The sequence below is a fragment of the Megalopta genalis genome, chromosome 4 (assembly GCF_051020955.1).
Source record: "Megalopta genalis isolate 19385.01 chromosome 4, iyMegGena1_principal, whole genome shotgun sequence".
Lineage (NCBI taxonomy): Eukaryota > Metazoa > Arthropoda > Insecta > Hymenoptera > Halictidae > Megalopta > Megalopta genalis.
The window spans coordinates 19,749,967-19,770,084 of NC_135016.1; the positions used below are offsets into that span (position 1 = coordinate 19,749,967).

The 20,118-nt window shown below is 46.5% G+C and overlaps 1 protein-coding gene across 1 annotated transcript in view; it reads right to left on the reverse strand.

Moving 5' to 3' along the window:
• kek5 (leucine-rich repeat, immunoglobulin-like domain-containing kekkon 5 protein) overlaps positions 1-13,973 on the reverse strand; it is a 159,541-nt gene extending 145,568 nt beyond the window's left edge. The window contains exon 1 of the mRNA XM_033467801.2: positions 13,898-13,973. The gene's annotated coding sequence lies outside the window, so the exon portion shown is untranslated. The remainder of the gene's footprint in view (positions 1-13,897) is intronic.
• Between the last annotated feature and the right edge of the window lie 6,145 nt (positions 13,974-20,118).

Here is a 20,118-nt window from a genome sequence, read left to right on the forward strand (position 1 = left end):
TAATATTATTATATATTATTAATATATAATATATATAATAATAATATAATAAATAATATATAATATTATATATTATTATTTTTTATTATTATATTATATAATATTATTATATAATGATAATATAAATAATAATATCCATAATATATTTAAACATAATGACATCCTTATCAAGGTTTTATTAAAAGCATTTCAAGCACGAGTTCAACGACCCGCGACACAGTGACCTTTGACCATGAATAAGGCTTCATCGTAAAAGGCCAGAACAATTCAAAGATAATGCGAAAATCATCATTCTTGGTGTGTATGTGTTCTTTTTATACCGTTCATGATTTTATACTTTCTCTCGTTCATTAAAATCTGTACTTCAGTTATAGCTGTAACTGATTGGGTGAAGTTACTCTGGCACTCCATTAATCTGTTTAATGCATGGTAATGCATGGTTCGTTCCATTCTTATATAACTTCGCCGCACGCAAGTAATTACAAATGCGTTCGTTTCAATTTAATCTTGACTACTCCATTGTTCCGCAGTTCCCGCTGCATCGTGTAACGCAAAGAAATGCTTGATAAGGTTATTCGTTCATTCGTTTTGCTAAACGTATGAAAATTGCTACTTCAAGTTCGTATCTTGCTCTCTCAATATCTTACAATTAAACAGTTACTTAAAAACTTTTCTTACTTAAAACTTGATAACTTTACCGATCATTGTATTTATCGAAATAATTATATGTCCTTTATTATATATATTAATTATTATTATTATTATTATATATTAATGTCCCATAATTATGTCAACAACCGCAAAGGGGTGATTCCTGAGATCATTTGAAGCAACTTTTTCCTTAGCGAAAATTTAATCCGCGGCTTCGTTTACGAGTTATTAACGAAAAACAGTGACCAATGAGAGGCGAGCGAAGCTGCCGCGAGGCGTCTGAGCCAATCAGCGGAACTGGGCTTCGTGCGCTAGGCCACCTGACGCAGCGACAGTGGTCGCGAGGGCGGGGCGTCAGCCGTACGCGATCTCTCATTGGTCACCGTTTTTCGTTAATAACTCGTAAACGAAGCTGCGGATCGCATTTTCGCTAAGGAAAAAGTTACTTGAAATGACCTCAGGAATCACCTCGTTCCAGGCGTTAACATAATTATGGGACCCTGTAGATACGTTTAAGTGCCACACTGTGATCATCAATTAAATAAATTTCGAAATCGTCGCGACGGAATTTCGAGTAGAAATAACAGAGATTACAGATAATTGCAGCAATCTCCCAGAAAACATTTCGTGGACTGCCCATTTCCCAGGGGTCTGGTAACCGTTCCGGATCTCATCCCGCCATGATATTCATGGTTAACTCCGTCGAGTCCGTGTGCGCCCCGTGATAAGTCCATTTGCAGATTAAAGTGAGTTGTTCGGGGCGCGCACGGGGTGCTCCATTTATCACGATTACCATGAACAGGTTAGTTGGATCCGACAATACGAAAGAACGGCTTCCGATGGATTTCTTTGTTTCGGCGAGAATACGTATCGCGGCCGATCGATTAATATTCATTTCGCGTATTGTGTCCCGTCGTTAGCCCAATCCGATTTCCTTATGGAGCCCACCCCGTACAAAAGAGCGCGCTCGCGCGAAATATTTTTCGGCGGCTAAATTGATCATAATAATTCGGCCTTTGTGGTCCGCGCAACGATTCGCTCTCTCTTCCTTTGTTTGCACGCCTTTCGCCACGCCTAAAAATGTTCGTTATATTCGCAACACCCTGTACACAGACCGGAATCACGAAATACAAAGAACGCGTAAATATCTGCGAATCGAGTTAATTATAAACCGTTCGTTGTAAAACACGGAACGGTTTCAAGAAAAAGTTGTCTGCCAACAAGAAGACTTTTACACGCGATAATTAAATCCTCGCTATTTTCCGCGATAATTAAATCCACTCTTTTCTTTTATTAATCTCATGAAAAAGAAACCGATTCCATCCGGTTCTCCGATCTCACACGGCACTTCTCGACAGAGATTTCCGATAGGTTTCAGCTCGTCCATAATTTCCCGCGAGAAACCGTCCACGTTTCGTCGCGCGAGCTTCTTACCGCGACGCGGAATTTTCGTCGAACAGATCGTTTTTTTTCCGCGGCGTCGAACGCTCGCCGCGTAATTCAAGACGCCCAGAGTCGGGTGACTCGCGCGGGGCGCGGCGGCCGGACAAAGGGCGGGCGGGGCGGCAGGAAATAAATTCAAATTTACTTCGCCGGTCGAAGCCGAAGCGACGGGTTCGCGTCACGCTGGGGATGATGTATGATCCGGCCGCTTTGGATTGTATTTGTTTAACCGAGATATCCACAGCCCCCGGGCTCGTGCCCGCGTTGTTAAACAGTGCAGACGCGTCTGACAACTGTTCGACCGACCGGCTGTTATCTAAAATATCCGGGGCCCGATAATTGCGCGGTTTCTGCGGCCATATTTTCGGCCGCGATAACGGGGCCGGCTGTCTCGACCGAATCGACTCGTTGATTAACTGTCGCCGGCGGTCCGGTTTCGCGAGCGGCCGCGACAAACCCGTTCGCTCGATGAAGATTTACACGCGAGAAACGTGACTCCTTCGCGGCGGTACGTACACACAGGGTGTCCCGGAAATGTCTCGTAATCTAGCAGTGGCGGATTCCTGAGGTCATTTGAAGCAACTTTTTCCTTTGCGAAAATTTTCTCCGAGGCTTCGTTCGCGAGTTATTAACGAAAAACGCTGACCAATCGGAGAGCGAGTGCGGCCGGCGCTCCGCCCTCGTGGCCAACGCCGCGTCGCGCCGGCTACCTGACGCAGCGACAGTGGTCGCGAGGGCGCGGCGTCAGCCGTACGCGGGCTCTCATTGGTCAGTGTTTTTCGTTAATAACTCGTGAACGAAGCCGCGGATTGCATTTTCGCTAAGGAAAAGGTTGCTTCAAATCACCTCAGGAATCCCCTACTTTCCGATTGCGAGATATCTTTGGGACACCCTGTATATCGCGCGACTGTGCACGGATAGACCCGCATCGCGAGATTCATGCAGAACGAATGCCGGAAACGACAGGAACGAAAGTATCGGCGACGTTGCGATACGGCCGCGACGGAGTCTTCGGGGGATATATTGCGAAATTTCGTCTTAAATCATCGGGGGATGAAGCGACGCCCATTCTTCTTCGGTTCGCCCAGCTTCCGGAGTTTCGCTTCGGCTTTAGAAACAAAGCTTTCGAACGCATTCGCGACTGTCCCCGATAGCCGACAACATTTCACTGCGACAGCAATTGCAATTAACCCAATTGCATCCGAAGGGAGAATGAAAAATAATGACCTTGTCGTAAATTGTTTCGTACAGCGTTACAATTTGCGGCGAGCGCGAATTTCTTTCTCTTTCGTGTCGAACCAGGGAATGCTTCGATGCTTTCCGCGGACTTTGTCGACGAAGTTTGTCGCTCGTTTGTTTATACGTTGTTGGTTATTTTAATGCGGTTGGATTAACCGTTGCCGACCACATGTACTATAATTAACGTGTGATTTATGCGGTAGAATGTACATAATTAGCATTCGCGTTGGTATAAGTAAGTGTGACAGAAGGCTGCAACGAATAGTGTGGATTAATGGATTTAAACGAGAGTAAAAAGCATTCGAGGAATGCGCGACGGCTGCTGATGAGTAGCCATGATGCGTAAAATGCATTCGGGAGGTCTTTGTTCAGTTGACGGTAGACCGCGGATTTTATGCACTCGTAACGAAAATTAGTAGGTGGAACGCAAAACAGTGAGACACTGTTAGGTGAATTCGACAATTTTTTGTTATATTATTTACAACTGGACTGCAGATTTTATGCATTTGTAACGAAAACGAGTAGGTGGAACGCAAAATTGTGAGACACTGTTAGAAGAATTCGACACTTTTTTATTATATTATTTACAACTAGTCTGCGGATTTTATGCACTTGTAACGAAAATTAGTAGGAGGAACGCAAAACAGTGACACTGATAGAAGAATTCGACAATTTTTTATTATTTTATTTACAACTAGACTGCGAATTTTAGTCTAGAACAGTGAAACACAAATCAATTTGATTATATAATTTATAACAAAGACTGCGAATTTTATGCATTTATGAGAAAAATGAGTAAATATACAGTAAATTCTCACGAAATTTTCCTCCAATTTATAAACAAAAATGGAGAATTTGGGAAGAAGAGATAAGATTATCGTAGCCTCGTGATACGTGAAAGAAGCTACAAATGTGTTGGTAGACTAGCTTCAGCTTATTAAAAATATTACAGAAATAAATCAAATTGTGCTTGGCTTATTTGTTTTGCCTTATAATTACCACAGACATAAATCAAATTGTATTTGGCTTATTGATCAATGCAGCAAATTTTTATTCTGCATAAAGATCCGCAGTCTGTTTATAACTCGTTAAAATTATTCAAGACCGTAATAAACATCTACGAATTTCTATGTTTTTTACAATCGATGCATTAAGCATACATTTTGCATAAAAATCCGCGGTCTAGTTAGCAGAAAGTCGTGGATAAATCTTTTAAATAAATCTTCTGATTAAATCGAGGAGTCCTTTAAGGTTTCACGAACGTTGCTTTTATGCTGCAAAGTTGCATCGGTTGTCGTTAATTAATTAAATAAATAAAACTGCTGTTCCATAAATTAGCAATAGATTTTTTAACAGAGATTTCACGACCGCTAAACCGATCCTGCAATTATCATTCCAGAATGTTAGATTACAGATAAAGGGATCATCAGGTTCGCCGAAAAGATCAACAATCTTTCTCAAATTGATCAAAGAGAACGCGCTTCGGATAACGCTATTCGCCGATCCCTGTCGCGAGGGCTCAACTTTTTGCCCCGGAATTCAACGTTCCACGCCTGAAAGTCGATCTAACACCTGTTCGCTCGGAAGCCTCCTCGCGGCACACCGTTCGAGCAACTTTCGCCAGGCTGGACTACAAACAGCGTCCGCGGTTTTATTAGCGGTTTCGATGAAAAAAGAAAGAAAAAGAAGATGTTGCGGCCGCGTTATCTCGCTCCTGCGTGGCGTGCAGGAGAGAGCCGGTACGGCGGATCGATCGTTCAATTTTTACATTTACGGGGAACAAATAAGGCGGACAACGAGAAGGAGACGCGACGTTCCCGTGTATAAATATTTTATTGTCGCGTGGCTCCCTCGTTCACGGCCGGTATTGAATTTCGCCTTTACGAGATCATACCGAAACGATCGCTGTAAAATTGGCTAGAGTTTAGTAGGCCGTTCGGCCGCGATCGAGACCGTCGATCTGCGCGGCCTGGTCCGGATGGAAATGAAAATATCGGCCCCGGCTAGCGCGGGACTTCACGGTCCCCGGGGGCTCATTAACCCGCGCGGAACGTAATTTCGAACAAAAGAAAATCGGGGGTTAAGGGACAGGGACGAGATAAGTATTGCCGGTTGCGCGGAGAGCCCGTAAAGAGTTTAACGTTCCGCGCGGCCGAACGACGCGGGGCCGCCGAGGCGGGGCGGGCGACTTTTCGGTGAACTTTACAGGCTCGCGTAAAAACGGCATAAATTTCTTTTCGCCGGCTTTTACATCTCTACTTTATGAAAATTCCCCTCGCGATTTACATCGCGAGCGCCGCCCGTGTAATCTTCGCGGGAGTTCCTTATTTCGAGATATACGACCGAGTTTCCCGCGCCCTGCCCGCGGTGTGATTAGCTCCTTAAACCGTCGCGTGACCGATAAAACGGCGAAAATCTGCCGACGAAATATGCCAATCATTTTTTACCGTAATTAATTCTCGCTCGGCACGGCCGTGCGCCCGCGTTCAAATTGTTCGCTTCGAACGGCCGGCGGCGGACTGTGCTCGCCGAACGTGCGCGACTTAGCGTCGCGTTCTCGAAGCGCCGGGTTTAGGAATTGCGAGGGCCGAATCGCGGCCCAAGGGTCGACGCACGCTCGACTTTAAAGCGCGATCGAAGCCGCGGTGTTCTTCGCTCGAAAACGGCGAAAGTCGCGGTACGGAAATCGAGTTACGCCGTACGCGTTATCGCCGTACATTGACTCAAACGCAGCCTTCGGATTGTTCTTTTTTTGCTAGTAAATCGTTCGGCAATCGGGGCCTGATGATTCTTTCCTTTGAGCATCGGACAGGTATCCATAAATACAATCGCACATCGCATATCAGTTTTACTTTGCGCTCTCGCGTTATATACAGGGGTTCTCAAAATGTATCGCAATCCGGAAATAGGGTTCCTGAGGTCATTCGAAGTAACTTTTTCCTTTACAGAAATTCTCTCCGAGGCTTCGTTCACGAGTTATTAGCGAAAAACACTGACCAATCGGAGAGCGAGTGCGGCCGGCGCTCCGCCCCTGCGGCCAATGCCGCGTCGCGCCGGTCGTCTGACGCAGCCGACAGTGCTCGCAAGGGCGCGGCGTCAGCCGTATACGGTCTCTCATTGGTCAGTGTTTTTCGTTAATAACTCGTAAACGAAGCCGCGGATTGCATTTTCGCTAAGAAAAAAGTTGCTTCAAATGACCTGAGGAACCCCCTGTGTCAAGATTTTGAGACATTTTTGGGACATACTTCGCGCCCTTGCGCTTTAACCAGAAGCTATCGCGTCGCGTGTTGAGCAATGAGTCCAGCGCCAGAGAGAGAGAGAGAGAAAGAGAGAGAGAGAGAGAGAGGGCGAGAGAGAGAGCGAGAGAGAGTGAGAGAGAGTGAGAGAGATATAGAAAGAGAGTGAGAGAGAGAGAACGAGAGAGAGAGGTATAGGGAGAGAGAGAGAGAGAGAGAGAGAGAGAGAGAGGGAGAGAGAAAGCGTGAGAGGGAAAGAGAGAGAGGGAGAGAGAGAGAGAGAGAGAGAGAGAGAGAGAGAGGCGATCCGCGAAGGTGACGACGCGTGGACCGGACAATGGACGTCAGAGTGGCGTCAGCGGCCGTCGACCGTCGGAATTAACGTGTCGCCGCATAGGCGTCAGCGATCGTTACCGCGTTAATCGTTCGTAGGAGCCGTGGGATCCGTTCGATCGGCGACTTTTCCGCAGAACCTTCGTTCCTCATCAGGCCGGGTGAAACGAACTGCGATCGATGGGGAAACGGGGGGATGCGGCAGGGACTATACTACACGTATACGGGGGCTGGCTATCCTGTAATCGTTATTAGCGGAGGCCATCGACTAACCGCGACGCCGGCGATCGGTAGCGGGCACGAAGTAATCGCAATTAGCTCGGGCCATCGGCGGGACGGCGCGGCAAGGTCGATGGATGGGCTCTGGCTGGGCTCGCAAAGTAATCGCGATTAGCCTGGCTCCTGGCCGTTAACGTAACGTTTCGATTTCGCCGAGCTCGTATTTTTCCGCCGGCGCGAGAGCCCGAGGACCCATTTACCCAGTCACGTGTTCCCGCGCGGCCGTATCCTAGTTTCGTTTCAGCCGTGTCGCGTCGAGTCGCGTCGCGCCGCGCCGCGTCGCCGGTGCGTGCATGAAAAGGCGCCGGATCGGGGTCACCGGACGTTCCCTTTCAGTCCCCGATATATGTATTTTCTGTTTCACGATCAACCGAGACCAGCCCCCTCTGTCTCCCCGATTTCCGTATGGACGTTTCGTTTCCCCGCAACCTCCTCGTCGGGTGAATCGCTATTCGAAAGAGAACCGCGGCGTGCTCGGACAGGTCGCTCGACGTCCGATCACCTGCGACCTCGAGGTGCGCGACGCTGTTTCAGTGGCACGGTTCCGCTAATGGGCCTCTTAATCACTTCGCATGTAATAGAGGATTATTCAAATTCCGAGAATACGGCTCCGGATGGAAACGCGGACGGCAATTTATCGGAGATTTCGGTCCTCGGTTTAGTTTTCGCGCGAAGTCCACTTTACGACGATCCTTCTCGTCGCGATGCGGACGACGCGTTTTCCGCGTCGTTTCCGAGAGGCACGGCGTCTTATCAATTATTTCAGATTTAACCTTTAAAGTACGGCTGAATTCTGCGCGAGACTATTTCTCTGGACGCCAGAGTCTGATGTGTACTGTACCGAAAGTGGCGGGTTCCTCAGGCCATTCGAAGCAACTTTTTCCTTTACAAAAATGTTCTCCGAGGCACCGTTAACGAGTTATTGACGAAAAACAGTGACCAATGAGAGGCGAGCTCAGCTGGCGCGAGGCGACCGAGCCAATGAGCGGAATTGGGCTTCGCGCGCTAGTTGGCTGGGCCGCCTCGCGTCAGCTGTACTCGATTCTTATTGGTCACTGTTTGTTCGTTAATAACTCGTTAACGGTGCCTCGGAGAACATTTTTGTAAAGGAAGAAGTTGCTTCAAATGATCCGAGGAACCCGCCATTTCCGGATTGCGAGACATTTTTGGGACACTCTGTAGACTGTTGTAAATCGATGCGAAGACAAAAGAAGCGTGAAACAATGCATATGAAGACGATTATTTGGTTCAAACGATGAGCGAGTGAGCTACTAGAGCGAGCCACTATAGTGGCGTGTCGTTCTGAAAGATGACACATGCGTCGTGCCTAAAAAGTTAACCAAATGGATCGATTCATTTGGCCATCGCGATCCTATAACTCGCGTGGCCTCGGAACCGTTCGCAGTTCCAGCGTACATTTTTAATGGCGCGCTCTCTTCAGACAGTTGCCGATATGGTCTCCGCGGTTTCTAGCTAATTAAAATTGATCAGCGGCTAGTGAATAATTGAGCGACGACTTTTAAACGTTCTGTTCTATAGCAAAGCCGAGCAGAGCCGCGCGACACCGTTAGATTGCTTTACTGTCGGATCGCATTATCAAAATTGGAATCTAATTTTGTGTAAATGTAACAGAAATTCGGGTCAAACGCGGTGATGCTCGAACGAGTAGATTTCACGATGGTGCAGAGAGATCGGGCATATTTCTGCGACCCAATTTCAAAGCTGCTTTCGAAATGCTCTTCAACTCATCGTACATTAACTTCAATTAATTCGTTGCATTTCAATCGTAGTGGTCGTTTGGCAAAAACTGGGAAAATTTGGGACTGCGGGCAAATTTTATCGAAATCGATTCACGTTATTACGAGTTACAACAAATTGAAGATTGCAAAAATCGCAGTTTTATCACGATCTTGACCAAAAAAAACTGCAAGAAATCTGCAGTTTTTAAGATCCTTCAACGCGACTGTAGCTCGACTCTGAATTAACCGATCTCGATCAAATTTTCAGCACGCGTACAAGTCACCAAGATCTACGAAAGACATTATCCAAATTGTAAAAAATAAAACAAAGCAACGAGGGTTTTTAATTTCTTCTTTTCCTTCCAAGCAATAGCAAAATAAAAAAGAAACTTCTCAGCGATCATCGTTAGAAAAAGTCCATCTAAACAAAAAGATTCAAATAATTCGTTTCAATATCGAATAACTCATCGCGTTTTAAAAGCGGCCACGACACTTTCGCGGGCCACTGTAACACCTGAGCGAAAATCGGCGGGTCACAGGCGATAGTTTCTGATGGGCTAACGAGCGGCCACAGGCGCCAATTGGTCACGCGCGACGTAAACATTAATTACATGTAACCGGTCGTTCGGTTTCGGTAACGCGGCCGGTTATTTTGCTCGACGTCTATAGGTTTCGCTCGAAGCCGACGCGCTGGTCCTTCGGAACAATATCTATGGAATATCGCAACGCGGGCGGGCAGGATGGCATCGCCGCTCCCAGGACGTTGTAAGCGGAATTTACGGAATCCGGATTGAATAAATGGCCGGCGATACACGTGTGCCTTTGGGGGTCGGCCAGATGCGCGCCGTTGATTCGTGCGTCGGCCGATACTGCGCCAGATCGTAATCAACATAACGGCGAAATAAACGGGCGCCGCGGCCGTTCCGTTCGCCGATGTCACAAACTGTGAGTGACACGTACGCGGTACGTACCTCTCGACCCGGCCCGCGCGGATGCGCCGCCGCCGCCGCCGCCGCGCGACCTGCAACACGGCCGTGTCGCCAGTTTTTATGGTTTTTCGCCCGTTGTTTATTCGACCCGCACGATAATTCCGTGTTGGCCCGGTTGAACGGGACACGAACGCCGGCCTGCCTGCCGGCGCGGCGTGATTAGCTATTCAGCCTGTTTGCGGCCGCGCGGACACCCCGGAGCACCTTCGTATTTGCGCTGGGACTCTATTGAACATAAGTAGAGCGCGAACCACTACCTCGGATGACTAGAGGCACCGTCGCCTTAAAATCATTCTGTCCCGCTCGACTCGACTCGACTCGACTCGACTCGGCCGGCTGGCTGCGCCAACACCGATTTTACGGTTTCACCGATACACGATTCTTGGGGATACAACCGGGGTTTACGCTCGTGCCATAGTCACTGGACGACATTTTCCGTTGGGCTGCATCAACAAACGAGGGCGCTTGCAAAATGTTTACAATAATCTCTGTAAGAACGAGAGCACAGCTATAATTAACCTTTTAGGCCCGACGCGCTACTATAGTGGCTTGCTCTAGCAGCTCACTCGCTCATCGTTTGAACCAAATAATCGTCTTCATATGCATTGTTTCACGCTTCTTTTGTCTTCGCATCGATTTACAACAGTCTACAGAGTGTCCCAAAAATGTCTCGCAATCCGGAAATGGCGGGTTCCTCGGATCATTTGAAGCAACTTCTTCCTTTACAAAAATGTTCTCCGAGGCACCGTTAACGAGTTATTAACGAAAAACAGTGACCAATAAGAATCGAAATTCACGTTTCAGTTATATTGTGCTGCTTTAAAATGTTTCGCTGCTTAGAATCGGAATTGTTAAAAATTGGGAGGACGAAATTACAAAAGAAGGACATCGTGTCCTCCAAAAAGGTCAAAGATCGAAAAGAGGTCAGATGTTAGCTCTGACCTCTCACATTTTCGAAAATTTTAATGCAAATGTTGAAACGTAATCTTCGTATTACGTTTTCGCCAGTGCCGAAATGTTCGAAATACCTGGGACACTAGTTACGACTTATCTATACAGGTTGTTTTATAATTATGTTAACAGCCGGAAATAGGTGATTCCTCAGGTGATTTCAAGTAACTTTTTCCTTTGCGAAAATGCAATCCGCGTCTTCGTTTACGAGTTATTAAGGAAAAACGCCGACCAATCGGAGAGCGAGTGCGGCCAATACCGCGTCGCGCCAACCATCTGACGCTGTGACAGTGGTCGCGAGGGCGGGGCGTCAGTCGTACGCGATCTCATTGTTCAGTGTTTTTCGCTGATAACTCGTAAACGAAGCCTCGGATTGAAATTTCGCTAAGGAAAAAGTTGCTTCAAATCAGCTCAGAAATCGCCCCTTTCCGATTATTAATATAATTACGGAACAGATTGTCTGAAGAATAAATTAACTATAAATTTAGTTAACAAATCCCCTTGTCAGCAAACACTAACATTCTTTCTTTCTCACAATAAAGAAAATGTCACTCACACCGCTACGACTTTAACCCGCTCATACAGAAGTCGCAATCTCGTTCGCTCCCGGTTCCCCGAAAGTTCGAAGAAAGAATCAACTTCCAGCTTCCAAGAATTCGCCTCGCTCCTTTCCTCTCCCGTTTTGCAAACCGCGAAAAGTTGCGAAGAGTCACAAGAAAATGTCGAAGTTGCCGGCAGTCGAAGCGTCGAAGCCTGGGTGTCGATAGGTGCGTCGAAGTCAGACTCGGAGAAACCAGAATCTTGAAAAAGAAAGAGCGTTCTGGCCCTTCTTCCCCGACTGCGAGATCCTATATTCAGTTATCCTTTAACACCGCGGACATTGACAAAGTCGTTGGTAGGACTATATCAGGCTTATCCGCATCGTCGGGTGCAGCAGTTGGCCCGTAGCGCGGCTTTATGGCTGCCCATGACCGCTGCGCGTCCCAGGTTAGCACGTGGCTCTATTAGAAATATCCTGCGCGACGAATGGACCGGCTGGGTAACCTTGCATTGTCGTCTTATCGTTCGCCCGAGTCGGATGATCGATACTTGACTGTTGTCGCGAGCCGGATGAGCCGGGCGCTCTTGGGTGTCCGCTCGAGCTGTCCGGACATCAAGAGACCCATAAACAGGACAGGCGTGATTAGACGTTTAATGTCTTTCGTAGTAGAGAAGCGCCACGGACGCAGCTGCCCTTCGGAGTAACGAGGTGTTAGTCTGCACCTTCGGGTGCTACGGCGTTGACCATTAACGAAGAGAGAGAGAGAGAGAGAGAGAGAGAGAGGTCGGACGGGCAATGAAACAGGCGCGGGCGCCCCCTTAGCATGATTGAACGGTGATCAACTTAGAGCCGAAAGGAGCCGTCGGGAAGATCATGAACCATCACTGTTTGATGTCTGATCTCCAGCCTGCACCGTCCTTATCTGATGAATATTTCATTTCGCTGCCTTGCTCCGAGGCCCGTGTATTCGGTGTCACGATGATCCGACCCGATGAAAAAGCGCCGCGGGATCAGCAAGTCAAAGGCGACCGGTCGGGTCGGGTCGCGGCGACGATTACAGGAGGAACGATAAAGAAGATTTATTCATCTGTCGGTGAAATAGAGCGCGGACAGGGGGGAGAGAGAGAGAGCCTAAGAGAGGCAAGCAAAAGACAAACAGAATAGGTCCGCGGACCGCTTTCGTTATTCATGAGAGACTGCCGACGTTTCCACGATCGGCCGCGATCGATCCACGTCGACGACGTCTAAGCACACATCGATATTGATATTAGACGGAATTCCAGGCCGGCGCGAGCGAGACTAGTAATTTCTAGGCGGCGAGAGACAAAGCGGAATAAAGTCGGCCCTACGTGTCAATATTTGTGCGGCCGTGGACACCTTCGAACTCGAATAATCCGTGGCTCGCACACGCTCCTCCCTGCGTCGGAAATTTCAATTCGCTGTCTATAGGCCACTGTTCGCCGCGGCCGCGTATCGATTCGCGCTAAAAATACAGATACCGTTCGCGGGAGCAGTTCGACGGCGGCATAATCCTACGGTTTCCCGGCGATTCTGGCAGTCGTCGAACGTCTCCGTGTTGCTGGAACCGGAGAGACGGTAGATCCGCTCGGCGCTCGCGAAGAAGCCGCGCTATACTGCACACCGATGGGCAATCCTGGCTCCGTGGAAATCAAGAGTAATGGATATACACGCTCGTGGCGAACGCTAACCGTGAGAGCTCCGGATATTTCTGGAGCAGGCATCGCGGCACGGATTGCCCTGCAGGGCACCGCTCGGGCTCCGTTCAATCGAAGACAACGAAACCGACGACGACCTCTCGAGGCACTCCGCACACACAGGAAGCTAGACAAATAGTCTCCTATCAGTTCCCGGATGTCCACGATACGAAGCGAGAGGCACGCCTGCGAACGTATTACGATAATAGAGGTTTATATACGGGGTGTACCAAAGAGGTATGGTGCTTCTGGGAAACGAGAGATTCTTGAAGTTATTTCGAGCAAGTTTTTCCTTTGCGAAAATGCAATCCGCGGCTTCGTTTGCGAGTTATTAACGAAAAACAATGGCCAATGAGAGATACGGTCGACGCTCCGCCCTCGCGACCACTGTCGCCGCGTCAGACGGCCGGCGCGACGCGGCATTGGCCGCGAGGGCGGAGCGCGGCCGCACTCGCTCTCCGATTGGTTAGTGTTTTTCGTTAATAACTCGCGAACGATGCCGCGGAGAAAATTTCTGTAAAGGAAAAAGTTGCTTCAAATGATCTCAGGAATCCTCCGTTTCCCATTCTCCCCACTTGCGGGACATTTTTTTCTCAGGAATCCCTCATTTCTGGGATGACACCTATAATTTCGGGACACCCTGTAGAATAAAAGAGACTGATTTCGACGCGGTCCGGAGCCGATCGGGCCACGGGAATATCCTCGTTTTGACGAACAATGGCCGCGGCCGAGTTCGATGTCGCCGCGCTAAACGTAGGAAGCGATTTCGACGTGTACTCACGGCCACGTGGTCCTCCTCGTCGTCGTCGTTGGTCGGTGCCACGTCACTTCCGTCGCGGATCGATCGTCGGTGGTGCATCAATGAGCAGCACCGGCTGATTTCTGGCACGAAGACTCCTCGTGGTGAGCTGCGCCGGCGATCCACGGGCACGCGTGACACTGAAACAACCAAGACGGATGGTTCGCTATTAAATCACGCGGCGCGCACCGTTTAAACCGTGTCTGATCGATACGCGCGGGAGGAGGGGAGGGGGGAGGAGGGACACCGTGCACCGCGGCTTGTCGCGTGGCCACCCCCGTTTCCGAGGGGTGTCCGCTCTCCCGCGGCCTGTTATTAAATTCCTGTTACGCGGCTCGCGCGGACACCGAACGGTAATTAACGCGGGCTTACATTTTTCTCGGCCCACGGCGACGCCGGTTTTTCATCGCGCGCCCGCACGCCGCACGCCGCATGCCGCATGCCGCGCGCCGCGCAGTTTTAATCATGCCGAACTAATTTTTTTTCGAACGGCTGCGAGAGCTACACGGAGAGGAAACTTTCGCGGAACTTGTTGCGGCCGCTGATTAAAGTTTTTCGGTCGGCCGCGCCCGTGGTTACGCGGCCCCGGGCGATCTCTCGGTTTCGGGGCTCCGCTAGTTCGGCTCTGTTTCAAGATTTTGCGGATCCGCCGGGGCTAAGCTCGACCTTGTTCCCAGTTCTTGCGTGATTTTGATCGTCCCGACGGCTGATTGATCGATCGATCGATCGATCTACTGTTCGCGAAGCGAACGGAATCTTCTGGAGAAGACAGGAATTTTCTGGTAAGACGTTGACGGACGTGCCGATTTTCGAAGCTTGCGTTTATGTTTGTCGGTCACCGATTAACGTAACGAAATTGTCTTTTTGGTGAAATAATGACTATGTCGAAGATTGTACTTCTAGTATAATTCTGGTGAAAAGTGTTCGAACAATTTTTAAAGCGTAATAATGTCTTTAAAAGTGCACGAATTTTCTTCAATTTCTTCAAGGTGTTGCGAGGACTAGTTTGCTGTATAATTATTAATTATATAAACGATAAAGAAAGCGACGTTTACTCAACTTTTGATCCGAGTCTGTAAAGAGAATTTTGAAAATGAGACAATAAAACGCCTACTGAAAACGCGTATAAACAATTTAAAAAACTCACGTTTTTTTAATTTGAGTCCAAAAAACAGAATTTAAAAAATGCGACAATGGAACGCCTACTCAAAACGCTTGCCAAATATAAATAATAAATCAGGTATAGTCAATTCTCCCTAATTTTCCTATAAAAATTAGCCGCGAGACTCGATTAACCGCATCTCCTCTTCCCAAATTGTCCGTTTTTGTCCATTTTTGTCTACAAGCCGAAGAAAAATTACGGCGAATTTCCTGCAATTACTTCCTAAAAAATACTGCGATCGAATAATCATAGAGAAATGTCTCGTGACAGAAATGTTCCCTAAAAAGTGCATCGAAAGCTGCAGAAAACGTTGCACTAAAACTTGTCAATTTTTCCGTAAATCTCGAGCATTTCAAACGGATGTTCGCGAGCCACGAGACCGTAATTGAGCCGTTTCTTTTGGAAGTGGCATAAGTCACTATTACCGTAATGAAAAGTGGTGATTTTTTAATGTTTATACGAAATTGTTTATACTCGAAGCCATTTTAATCGTAAATCTAAATTAACTCTTCCGACTTACAGTATTTCCATTTTATATAATAAAGTTCATTTCATGCATACGAAATCGAGTCTTGCGACTTACACAACAGTTAGACTTTTAACGATCTTTTATATCCAAGCTTTGACAATGTAAAAATTATTTTGGCACGCGCTGTAACAATCTTAGCAAACCCTTCAACATATCGACTTAAAAACAAAAAGTGACTTATGCCACTTTCAAAATAAACGGCTCGGTCGAGAAGCTTTTCCTCGATCGCAGCTTGTCGTCCGATAGACACATACCCGAAGGCAACGTGAACGGAATCCTCTTGCGAGCGGCGATTTTACCTGAACGATCGTCGGCGTGTCGCGAAAGAAAGTACCGGCGACGATCATCACATCGGCGCGATAATGATTGTCCGCGTTCGAATCCATACTTGTCCGAAGAGATTCGCGCTGCAGCCGCGTTCGTTTCGCGAGCGCGATAGGCGGCCAACTCTAATTACGGTAACAAGCTTGAGACTGCCTGTTGCAAAGGCAACTTCTTCGTGTTGTTACGGCCAGACCGCTACGCGGACGCTGCAATCTCTTGGTGAACAGCGTTTCGCGTCACAAAGCGCGAAGGGGAGATAAAGCACGGCGGGCGGCGAGAGACTGCGGGGTCAATCGAACAAGTCAATTAATGCGCGCGCGATACAGGGACGCGGCATTTTATAACGAAACCGCGTTGATTTATAAATGGAACGTTCTCTTTCGCATTTATCGGCAGAAACGTGAACTCTGAAATTTCTCTCTTATTCGGACGAATATTATATGTATATTATTATATATTATATAATATATATAATTAATATAATATAATTAATTAATAATATTATTATAATATTAACAATATTAAAATAACATTAATAATATTATTATAATATTAACAATATTAAAATAATATTAATAATATTATTATAATATTAATAATATATTAAAATAATATTAATATATAATATTATTCGGACGAATATTATATGTATATTATTATATATTATATATTATATTATATATATATTATATATTATATGTATATATAACGCGAGGGAGGATCTGCCAGATAACGATAAGAATAGGATCATTAAAAGCCGCAGCATGTGAGAAGACGTACTCTTTTACGTCACGAGACTGGAATTCGTTTTTAACCCTTTGCGCTCGAGCGACGACTGCGAGGCGACGCGATCAAAATTGCTGCAATATTTTCGAAAGAATGTTCACGTTATTGAATTTTTTTCTTGTGTGTTCGATAAATTGTCAAATAGTAGTAGCACGAATTAAGGAGAAATTACTATAGTTGGTCACAGATTAAACGTTCGCTCAGATATTGAAGATGATCGCTAATCTCGCGATCTCTTATAAATAAATTAAAATTATACTGACTCGACACTCCAAATTTTCTCTGTTTTTATCGAAACAGAACAATCGTATCTCCTCTTCGCAAATTGTCCATCTGATAATAATAACCTTGACAATACCGGAAGAGAAGACGATGCGCGATGCTCCTGAATTAATCGCGTCTCCTCTCCTCGAATCGTCCATTTCTGTTTACACGTTGAGCGACAATTGGAGAGAATTCACCGTAATCAGAATCGCGTCAGCCGCGGAATCAATGATATGCACAATTGCGCGAATTCCATCTCGCGTATGGGCGAGTGGGAAATAGAAGAGCGAGAAGAAAAAGTCCGCGCGAGCGGCTTTCGAGTGAATGGGCCGGAGCTTTCTGCGGTTTCACGGCCGTTTCAATTTACTCGGGGCTATGCCGGCGAGGAACGAGGGGGAGAAAGGCGGGGGACCGTTAAAACTCGCGGAATCCGGCCGAAAGAATAGCGAGAAAGGGAGAACGAAGGGGGAGGGGGCGACCGAGGGAGAGGAGGCGAGAGGGTGGTTCCCTTGGCTGGTCGAAATTCAAAGTACTTGATGACAACGAACGTGGTGCGAGGTTAGATTGAACCGTACTTATGTACGTGTACGCGGGATCGTGTTCACGGTCTCCCCGTGTTCACGCGGTGGTTGTTTAAACGCGTGTGAGGGACAGAGGGGCGAGCTTAAAAGGGTGGTTCATCGCCGTCGCGAAGGTGACGCTGCGAGCTCGTCCGATGTATAGGGTGTTCCTCTTACGCAGGCCGAAAATTTCGAGTTCCGAGATAGATTCATTATATTTATATTCATATTATTATTTATTCAAATATATATATTATATAATATTATAACATATTAATATAATAATATTATTATTATGTGTCAAATTGTTTCTATTCTCAAAGTTAATTCCAAGAACCTTTTGTACGTGATGTATTATCAGCAGACTGCGGATCTTTATGGACAATGTAAGTCATTATGGACATTTCTAAATTTAAAGTTAACTTTTAAAATTTAACGAAATTCAATTACTTTTAAAATTTCACTTTAAAATTACAGCTATCCATCTCTGTCGTAAATTCATAAAATCCGCGGACAGCTGCGAGTCGTTAGACCCTTTATAAAATATTGCTAAACATATTTGGTTGCGTGAACGGCGGAAGAAATATTTGCTGCGAAAGTAGATTTGATACTCGTGCAGAATAAGATTAATCTGCTGTTTGAAGAAGTATCTCCGCAAACGCGAAAGTAAACAATAAGTAATAATTAAATAAAAACAATAATTATTAAGTAATAATAATATATAATAATAATAAAAAATTGTATAACATATATATAATAATAAATAAATAATAATATAATATATATTACAATATTTATATATTATATATATTATTATAATATTGTTATAATATAATAATAAAAATAATATAATATAATATATAATATAATTATTAAATAATAATAATATATAATAATAAATAAATAATAATATAATATATATTACAATATTTATATATTATATATATTATTATAACATAATAATAAATATATTAAACAATAATTAATTAATTAAATAAAAAGATCGGACGCCGGAGAAAGAAGCCCGGAAAAAATATTCTAACTTCTACAGCAAATACAACTTCACGCAGCACCGGCCAGAGTCCACCGACTTCCCCGCCAGCGAACTGTGAATCCAAACCTCGGCGGTATACCCATAAATAATCCAAGATTATCATTCGTTTAAAAAGTTTCATGGGATCCCGGTGCGCGGCGACGGTAGCGGCGTCCCGCCGGCCGGTTAATCCCGCTAAAACCTTCGGAACTTTTTCGACCTACTGTGGCATGATCCTTCAATTTTCCTCACCTAGTTGCACGGCCGCCGCGGCGGTCCCGCGCGAACTTGTTTAAGTTTTAAGAGAAATAAGAAAAGCTAAGTAATATTGTAGAACGAAATTGAAAGCCGTGTGCCAGTGCCCGGGCCCGTCCACGGAGTTATGGATCGTAATCGCGTCGTAAGCACGGCCCGGGAGCGGAAGCTGAATATAAAACAGCCCGGTTAAGTGCGGCGATAATGAAACGTCCTGTACAGGCGACGCGCGGCGGCGTCGTCTGCAAGCAATGTATCGCGTCCTTTCGAATACACAACCTTTTTCTCCGCGGCGACGCTCCTCCCCCCTCCCACGACACTTTTACACGGCGTCCCGCATCGCCCCCACGGCGTATACCCCCACTCACGGTTTCCTGGCTCGCCCCCGTCGTCTTGCTCTTTCTCCGATTGTTCGCCGATGCGCTCGCGTGTTTCCAGACTCGTAGGACAACCGCGTCGCGCCAACACAATGGGGCATTACGGAACAATCGACGCGATGCATGTGCCCGGGACCGGTTGAAAGTGTCCTCCTCCCCCGCTAAATTAGTCCGAATTGTGGCGGAGCCAATGATCTCGCCGGCGTGATGACAATTTTCTCTCTCGTTCTCCTCTCTTTCTCTCTCTCTCTTGTTCTTTCTCTTTCTCTATTTCTCTCTCTCTCTCTCACTCTACTCTCTCTTTCTCTCTTTATTTCTCGCTCTCTCTTTCTCCCTCTCTCGTCTATCTTTCTCTCCCTTTCTCTCTCCTCTCTCTCGTTCTCTCTCCCTATATCTGTATTTCTCTCTCGCTCTCTCCCTATCTCTCTCTCTCTCTCGCTCTCTCCCTATATCTGTATTTCTCTCTCTCTCTCTCGCTCTCTCGCGCTCTCTTTCGCGCTCTCTCGCTTTCTCTCTCTCCTTATATTTCTCTTTCCCTCTCTCTCTCCCTCTCTTTTTCCCTATATCTCTCTTTCTCTCTCGCTCTCTTTCCCTATATCTCTCTTTCTCTCTCGCTCTCTTTCCCTATATCTCTCTTTCTCTCCTCTCTCTCTTCCTCTCTCCTCTTTCTCTATCGCTCTCTCTCTCTTTGTCTGTCTCTCTTTTTCTCGCACTTCCCTCTCTTTCTTTCTCTCTCTCTCTCGCACCTCTCTCTCTCTCTCTTTCTCTCTCTTTCTCTCCCCTCTCTCTTCCTCTCTTCTCTCTCTTTCTCTCTCTCTCCTCTTTCTCTCTCTATCGTTCTCTCTCTCTCTCTCTCTCTCTCTCTTTCTCTCTCACCTCATGTAACGCATAAAGGTCACCGCAGACCCGGTCA